This window comes from Coffea arabica, chromosome 11e (assembly GCF_036785885.1).
Source record: "Coffea arabica cultivar ET-39 chromosome 11e, Coffea Arabica ET-39 HiFi, whole genome shotgun sequence".
In the NCBI taxonomy this organism is placed as follows: domain Eukaryota; kingdom Viridiplantae; phylum Streptophyta; class Magnoliopsida; order Gentianales; family Rubiaceae; genus Coffea; species Coffea arabica.
The window spans coordinates 13,184,462-13,193,351 of NC_092331.1; the positions used below are offsets into that span (position 1 = coordinate 13,184,462).

The window sequence follows — 8,890 nt, forward strand, 5'->3', positions numbered from 1 at the left end:
TTGTGCAGAAGTGCGTGAGCAATCTGTTCCCAGGATTCAACTGTGAATTCTCCCTCAAATTTGCACAAAAAATTTAGGAAGTCTATGAACTCTGTGTTTTCACTTTTCTCTCAAGATGATTCTATGGAACTTCTGCAGAAACTTTTGATGCAACAAAGGAATTAATGGTTACACACTTTCTGTCCTACTAACATATATTTATAGATCAAAAGTCATGAAGAAACCGTTGGTAGACAGTTTTTGGACCAAAAGCCATGACTTCCCAACCGAAAGTCAAGAAGAAACTGATCTGGAAAAAATAAAGAATCATAACTTTTAAGAAGAAACTTCCTAGACCAATGAAAGTTTTAATTCAAACCTCATTTTCAACATATATAGCCTATGCTGTTGCGTACAAACTGAAATGGCTTGATCAATAAAATTTCGCATTTTACCTAAAAAAAAGGACTCGTTGTCATTAGTGCATTACATTAGATATGCCCAAAAAAATAAAAAAAAACTCAGTTATCTCTACTAATGAAATTTTAGTTGTAAAAAAATGAATAATGAGATAGAAAAAAAAATTTATATGTGGTGGATCATGATTAACACTCTATTATATATCAATAGAAATAACACACAAAAGAATGCAAAGAGTTCAATTTCAAAGAGTATATATCTCTTCACCCATAAAATTATCTCCACCTCTAATTTTATACTTCATGTTCTCCGATCATTTTAAATGAACACTACAACAAAAATGGCTTTTCTTGACATGCCTATAAGGACACTTTCTGGTTTGTGTCATTAAAGCAATCCTATCATGACACTTATTATCAACTCAATAATATATACTATAATTTTTTTTATTTTATCTAATATAAAAATAATAATGTGCCTTTAGACAACCTATCATGACATTTAATAAAATGTAAGATGTACAAAAAAAAAAGACACAAAACGATAGCGTTTGATTTTGGCGGAAACTCCAAAGTTTCATTTTGGCGGCCAAAAGACTTAGTGAAAATTTTCTTCTTCAAGGCAAAAAAAGTGGCGGACTCTTGTCTAATTGTCTTTTACCGTGTAGAAGCAAAACAAAGCTTTTCTAAGTGTTGAACTCTCTCACAAATCACCTCTACCTCACTTTCACTCAAACGCCCACTCTCACCTCTACTTCCACCTCACTACTGCAATCTCAATCTCTCCGACGATTGAAGACCAGTGAAGTACCATGGCTCTCTGGCATGAAGACCAAGTAATTCTCCAAGTGTCTGCAGCAAAGGTTAGTTCTTTCCCTCTCCTCTTTCTCTCTAAAATAATTTGCAAATATTTTGGCCCTAAGCCTGTTTCTTTTTTTTTTTCTGAAAATTTCTACCTGCATTCTTGTCGAATCTGCATTTAGGGTGTAATTTTATGGTTATTTACATGATTAATCTTTTCATCCCTAGAAATTTTATTGCCCTAATTTTTAACTTAGGGGAAAAAATTGTTAAAAATTTTTGCCTTGTCATCATGAATCCCCTAGATTAATTGCATCATCTGCCTCTTGGCCCGCTTGGGAAGGACTTGCTACTTCCCAACCATTTTTTGCACAAAACCCAACTACGGCTGGACTTGGCAGGGGGAGAGTTGAACAAAAATTGACCAGCGGTTGGAAAATTTTGGTTGTTGTCGTTGGTAGTGTAAAATGTTGACCATACTTTCTGCTTCTTTCCCTCATTAGACAAACCTACACAACAAACTTAGAAAACATTAAATTAGATGTGTTTTGCCACTAGTTTTTGGGGTTGATTTAGTTTATCCAGCAAGCTAATTGGAGCTTTTGTATGGGTACACAGAATTGGAACAGATGGGATGTTATGTGCTTGATCTGACCCTATTTTTTTCCCTCAAATTCAATCTGATTGAGTAGGCTGGGTATGTATCATATGGAGGGGTTGTTCATGAATTGAAATCTCCTTTGGTTATTCTTTTTCAAACTTGGGAGTTGATGTTGTGTAGTTTGAGATGTATAATTTTAGGACTAGCTTAAAATTATAATCACACTTACAACTTATAATTCAGACTTTGGAGCTTTCTTTTGCATCTTCTGTGATGGGACATAATCTGTCTTGTTTTTTAATGAATTGTTGTTATTCGTACCTGACATGGTTGGAAAATTCAAGAAAAATGCTGAACAAGCGGAAAAGCGCTCAGCTGAGATGAAAATTCAAGTCCAAACTCAATAGCAACTTATGCAAAGGCTGGAGAACTGACAAGCTGAAATGCAAAACCAACAAATTGAAATGCAAGACCTTCTTAAGGCTTTGAAAGTTGAATTGCAGTCTAGGAAGTAGGGCAATGAGAGTATATCTGGCAATGATAAATGGTAAACTATCTTTCTCATACAAGCATTTGATTTAGCCTCGCTTTTGTCTTTACTAAAATTTGGGGAAACTATTTTTGCAGGCTTTGTATCAAGAAACTTTAGCAATGAATGCCTCTCCAAACAATTTTACCTTAAAGAAAGGAAATGGAGACTCTGCACAGGAACAAAAGCACAGCTTCTTTTGAGCACTAATGCAGAACTTCCCTCCTTTGGAGGTAAAAATTTTAAGACATTCCTTTTAGTATAGTTCAAATTTTTCGCGAAAGCAACGGATGCAATGCACATTTTGCTGTCCATGATTGCAATTTGATGTACTGAAAAGTTATTAGGTAATATATAGTTTCACCATAAATACGAAAACAACCTAGTATAGGTTTTTTATTGAGTGATCACTCTTATGTTTCCATTTTCTACATTCCCTGATTCACGAGGAAGCCAAGAAAAGATAAAACAAACTCCTGATTCATGTGGAAAACATTAACACCAAAAAGAAACTAAATTCTTGATCTACTAGGTAATTACATTAAGTATTTAAAAGGCCCTGGTCAAGGATAGGACAGCAATACATCATTAAGTTTTCCAGTCTGTGTACCGGAAGGGCTGTTTTAAGTCTTCTCTAAAGGTAAATCTTGGCTCGTGATTTTTCTTGAAACTGAAAAATATGTGTTTTAATTTTGTGGGGTTTTGGTATAAGCTGATCAAAGAACGGTCTTTAGTCTTTGTGAGGAAGATTAAGGATGTTGCATGGCCTTTTCTGGATTTTAAGGATGGAAGTTGAGTACTAAAATGGGTTGATTTTGTACTCTGTTTTATGAATTAAAGAGGTTGCTTCTGCTTTGCAGATGCATTTTTGGTAGTAATCATGTCGGTGGTTAGTGGTTGTACAGTAAATTGAGAACTAGTAGTCAGTTTTGTTTGATTCAATTAGGCCTACAGATGATGTTCATTAGTGCTTTCCATGTATTTGTTGTGAAAGGGTTGTGAAAATTGTAAATGTTCCAAGAACCATTTCTTGTTCTGTTCTTTCTTTTTTTAGTTTTCTTTTTTTTTTTGAGGGGGTGGGGAAGAGAAGGGTCAGGGGGCAGGAGATTGGGTTTATTGGACTTTGTGGTTGGTATAAGAGGATGAGTGGTGTGATTATGGTTGTTGGCAAGTATGAGGTGGTAACTAACGGATGAAATTAAACCTTCTAGGTGGGAAACGTTATGATCTTTTCTCTAGCTAATATTTAAGAAGTAAATGCAACTAAAGCTTCATGATCCATTACTGCTGCACATTTATGTATTGGTTTTATGGGCATTGAGTTGCTAATACTTATTCTGAAAGCTTTTAACTTTACGCATTGATCTGTCCTATAATTGCCGATATGAAATGCATGTAACTAGTTTTGTTAGCAGTTGACTTTATGTTACTGAGTGGATACAAGGTTTAGTTTTTCATTGATAGCAGATTGATCTTAAGTGTGAGTGGGTTGCAAAATTTCCTCCTGGAAGTGATTATTTCGTGGAATACAGAAAATTTGAACAAATTTAAATCCTTAGAATGGTTCCTAACTTTGAATCAAACAAAATGACATGGCTCGTGGCCTAACCCAGAGTAGTGGAAAAGGGGTTCATGTCTTTACATCGTGGCTCTTAGGTCTCATCATGAATGGCTTCGCCTCTGGAATCATGGCAATTTAATTTGATCTTTAGCAAATACATTGTGGCTTTTCTGGAAAGCTCTTGTTAGTATGATGATCTAATGATCCCCCACAAACTTTGTGCATAGGTGGAACCAGCTGAAGATTGATGGGGACTTCGTGGTTATGACTGAAAGCTCTCATTTCATTGGAAAGTTTGGAAGCTACTGTTAGTTCTTTCAACTTGTTAGGGATGAGAATCTTTTAGTTTGTGCACAAGAGAGTATTTCAAGTTTGTGTACATGAGAATGTTTTAGTACTTGTTTGGGATTTTAGTACTTGTTATGTTTGTACTTGTTACAGACTTTTAATTCAACGAATTATATTTGAGTATCGACTTTTTCTTTTAAATTGCTATATGCATTCTGCTCTTTGGGATAATTTTACAAGTCCCTTGGGATTCTGGTTGATGGAATGTACAGCAGGGATGACTAATTGCAGGTTGCTTCCATATAAGAAAAAAGGGAAAAAACTCCTGACAATTAAAAGTGTCAGCATAGCTTAGTTTCGAAAAACACTAATGACAAATGGGCATGTCGTCCAAACCAGTGTAAATTCACATGGCTACGTGTCCTTAAAGCCATATATTAAGACAACTCAAGATGCCTTCATAAATTGGATATCCTACTGATCCGCTACTGATGTTCTAATGCTATACTGACACTTTCGATTATCACAAAAAAGTTTTTGTTGGCAGAGGGAATGCTATAGCAGCATGGTTTTCCTGACACATTTGAATGCTGCTAAAGATTTGAGGCTATCCCCACATCGGAAGGGACAACACTCACCCTAGGTGTGAGGATAGATAAAGTGTCAGGTTAGATTATCTATACTGACACCTTTAAATGCCGCTAAAGGCCATTTTTGTTGTAGTGGAATAGCAATTATATGAATTAAAATAAAAAAAGAAAAAAACATAATACCCAAATTAAAAACATATTTTAACTGAAATAGCGCTACCAATCATTAACACCTAACTGAAATAGCACTATCAATCTTTTACACTCATCATTAAACAAAAAAAAAACTGAAAAAATTCATTAAAATGGAAGATAAAATCAGAAAATGTGATGAAGGAGAACATGAACTAAAACACAAATGAAAATTTTTGCTGAAATGACATCAAAGAGAACATTTACATCAGCCAAAGGGAATACACGAAGCTGTGGATATAATACTTAGAAACCATTAAAAAAAATTTTACACCTTAGAAATTCAATATCTTAGAAATGTTGTAGTTTGGAAAATATATACACTCCCAAAGCACATGAAATATTACTAGCCACCAATAATAGCACCATATAAATAAGGTCTAAAAACCCCATGCCTCGTGGGTTAGAACTTCTTGGACAGCTTCTCTTTCATTATCTCAACTGCACTCTTAAGAGTTTCTTCATCTTTGCAGAAGGTAAATTTTACAAGATTCTTTCCCTCTTCTGGATTCAAGTAAAAGAAACTAGTCGGAATTGCCACAACGCCAACTTCCTTGATCAGATACTCACAAAAGGCAACATCGTTTTCCAGCCCAAAAGGAGTGTGATCCACCATTACAAAATAAGTTCCACTGGAAGGATAAACTATGAAACCTGCAGCCTTCAATCCATCAACAAGGATCGCTTTCTTCGCCATGTAACTAGTCTTTAGCTCCTGATAGTAGGAATCTGGGGCTCCAAGAGTTGTTGCAGCAGCATACTGCATTGGAGTTGATGTTGCAAAAGTGAGAAAAGAATGGACTTGTCTCACCCCCCATGTCAAATGTGGAGGAGCTATTGCCCACCCAATCTTCCAACCGGTTAAGGAAAATGTCTTCCCTTACGAATTCAGAGTGACAGTTCTCCCATACATCCCAGGAAGGGAAGCCATAGAAATGTGATCCATTTCGAAAGCCAGCTTGTTATAAACTTTATCTGTAAATGTTAGGAAATAGTAATAACTACAACAACAAAAAATTGCTTTGACGTGAAGATTCATTTTTATTAAGGAAATTTGCTTCCACTATTCTACTATTGGGTTTGTGGCAATTCTCTCAAAGAATAACATAGCCAACCAAAATTTTCACACAGTAGTACGAAGAAATTCTCCCAAGAATGGTTCAAAGAATATTGTTTTGAAAGAAGTAGAAGAATAGTAAAACTAGACGTAAAAGTGAGACTTCTTAACATCTGAACGTCTTTATTTATAACGTTCAGATACTCCAAAAGAAATGTCATGTCTTTTGAAAATATATTTCTTCATGAATAGGCACATTTTAAAATGAATGGATACTTAACGGATATTTAAGAGTTATATCATTAGACGCAATCCCTAAAAGAAAACTGTTTAGTTAAGAATAAATTTTAAAACAAAATTAATTAAAATTAATATCGGTTGTTAAGACCCAAGTGCCCAAGTGCCAAACTTTTGACCATTAAATTTAGGATTATTATCACTTTACCCCCTTAACGTTTGGTGCCATTATCAATTTTTCCCTTAACGTTATCTTTTAGTCACTTTACCTCCAAGACTAACGGTCAAACTTAACGGAGTTTGTTAATTCAAGCGAAAAGACATGTTTAACCCTTAAAATTATTATCAATTTACCCCATCACTACAACAAAAATGGCCTTTCCTGACATGCCTATAGGGACACTTGCTGGTTTGTGTCATTATAGCACACCTATCATGACACTTATTAGCAATTCAATAATATATACTCTAATTTTTTTTATTTTATCAGATATAAATATAATAATGTGCCTTTAGACTACCTAACATGACACTTGAGAAAATGTGAGATGTACAAAAAAAAAGAAAGACACAAAACGGCATCGTTTGATTTTGGCCGAAGATTCATTTGCTCTAAAACACTCAAAATTTTCATTCTGCCGGCCAAAACACTTAGTCAAAATACTTACTCAAAATTTTCATTTTCCAGCACCCCCCTCTCTCTGTGGAGGTGTTGGGCGTACTGCTCAGGCCAAGAATAGGCATTCAAATGGACAGGGTCGCTGGCCTGTTAAATCAGCTAGCTTCATTTTGGATTTGCTCAAGAATGCTGAAAGCAATGCAGAGGTTTGTCCATGCAGGTGAAAGGCTTGGATGTGGATTCACTTTTCATTTCTCACATTCAAGTGAATCAAGCACATAAACAAAGACGCCGCACATGTCGTGCCCATGGAAGAATAAACCGTATGTCCAATAGATGACTTTTTCAGTTTTCTGTTATGTCCATTATGTCTATTAACCTCAATGTATGATCTTTTTGGCTAGCCTACATGTCTTCCCCCTGCCATATTGAGTTGATTTTGTCCGAGAAGGAAGAGTCTGTCAAAATGGAGGTAATACGTACTTGTAGAATGTGACTATTTTGTTATGATTTGTTGTCCATAACTTGTTCGATTAAATGTCAAGTAGAATGCAAACCTTTGGTGAGATGCAGATCTAGGTGGAAGGATCCCGCGGGAAGCTTACTCGCAACTTCAAGCATCTCAACCTCGACTTCCAGCTCATCACCGATGAGGCCACCGGAAAGAGAAAGCTCAAGGTCGACGCTTGGTTCGGCTCCCGCAAGACTACTGCGAGAGAACTTGGCTTGTGCGGAAGAATTCTTCCTCTTCCCCCTGCCTTTTGAGTGTGTATTTGAGTAGAGTTAGTGGCCTACATTTCTTGATCGTTTTTCTCATCTTCGTTTCTGTTAGCATTTTTTCATTTATTCTTAAAAAAATATCATAAGATGAAATTGTTTTCCTTTCTTTTATTTCTTTTTCTCTTTCTTCTCTCTTTCATCCTTCCCAATAGAAATTCCATTTCAACGAAAATTTTTGTTTTGAGTTTGTAATTGTATATTTCTGGGTGAAGGTTTAAAAGACATCAAAAATTAATTTTTATTTTTTGTATGATGCCACGTGTCACAAATTTCAATTGATGATTATTAATCAGGTCACAATTTCATTTTAAGATATTTTTTTGGGAATAAAATGAGAAACTAGAAAGAAAAGAGGAAAACCCAAAATTAAAAGAATTGAAAGGCTAAAAAAGTTGTATTTTAGGAAAATGATTGGATATTTTTTTAATCATTTAAGGAGAAGATAGATCTCTGCAATTCCTATTTTTTTAATTTCAATCATTAAGGTGAAGATTTTTGTGGGAAAGAGGAAGAATTAAATAAAGAAGAAAGAGAAAAAGAAATAAAAGAAAGGAAAACAAGGTAAATGAAAAGTCAAAATAATGCAAGGGCAATTTTGTCCTAAAGAGGATTAAGTGAGCAAAATTAAAGATTAGGGGGTAAACTGAGAAATGGGATATTCTTTACGGGGATAAAATGTGATTAACCCTTAGAATTATCCCTTAATGCTTGAAAGAGAAAATAATAATAATAAGGGTTAATCACATTTAATCCCCTTAAGGTATACCATATTTCTCAGTTTACCTCTTAATCTTTAATTTTGCTCACTTAACCCCCTATACGACAAAATTGCCCTTGCATAATTTTGACTTTTCATTTACCTTGTTTTCCTTTCTTTTATTTCTTTTTCTCTTTCTTCTTTATTTAACTCTTCCTCTTTCCCACAAAAATCTTCACCTTAATGATTGAAATTAAAAAAGAGGAATTGCAGAAATCTATCTTCTCCTTAAATGATTAAAAAAAATATTCAAATCACTTTCCTAAAATACAATTTTTTTAGCCTTTCAATTCTTTTAATTTTGGATTTTCCTCTTTCCTTTCTAGTTTCTCATTTTATTCCCAAGAAAATATGTTAAGATGAAATTGTTTTCCTTTCTTTTATTTTTTTTCTTTTTCTTCTCTCTTTCATCCTTCCCAATAGAAAATTCCATTTCAACGAAAATTTTTGTTTTGAGTTTGTAATTGCATATTTCTGGGT

General features: G+C 34.6%; 2 long non-coding RNA genes across 2 annotated transcripts; both read left to right on the forward strand.

Annotated features, from left to right (window-relative positions):
* The first annotated feature begins 1,062 nt into the window (after positions 1–1,062).
* LOC140021654 (uncharacterized) lies at positions 1,063–4,361 on the forward strand. The gene is made up of 4 exons (XR_011825556.1): positions 1,063–1,261; positions 2,145–2,347; positions 2,428–2,562; positions 4,118–4,361. It is a non-coding gene; the product is annotated as an uncharacterized lncRNA (long non-coding RNA).
* A 2,590-nt stretch (positions 4,362–6,951) lies between these two features.
* Positions 6,952–7,323, forward strand: LOC140020980 (uncharacterized). The gene is made up of 2 exons (XR_011824941.1): positions 6,952–7,196; positions 7,278–7,323. It is a non-coding gene; the product is annotated as an uncharacterized lncRNA (long non-coding RNA).
* The last annotated feature ends 1,567 nt before the right edge of the window (positions 7,324–8,890 follow it).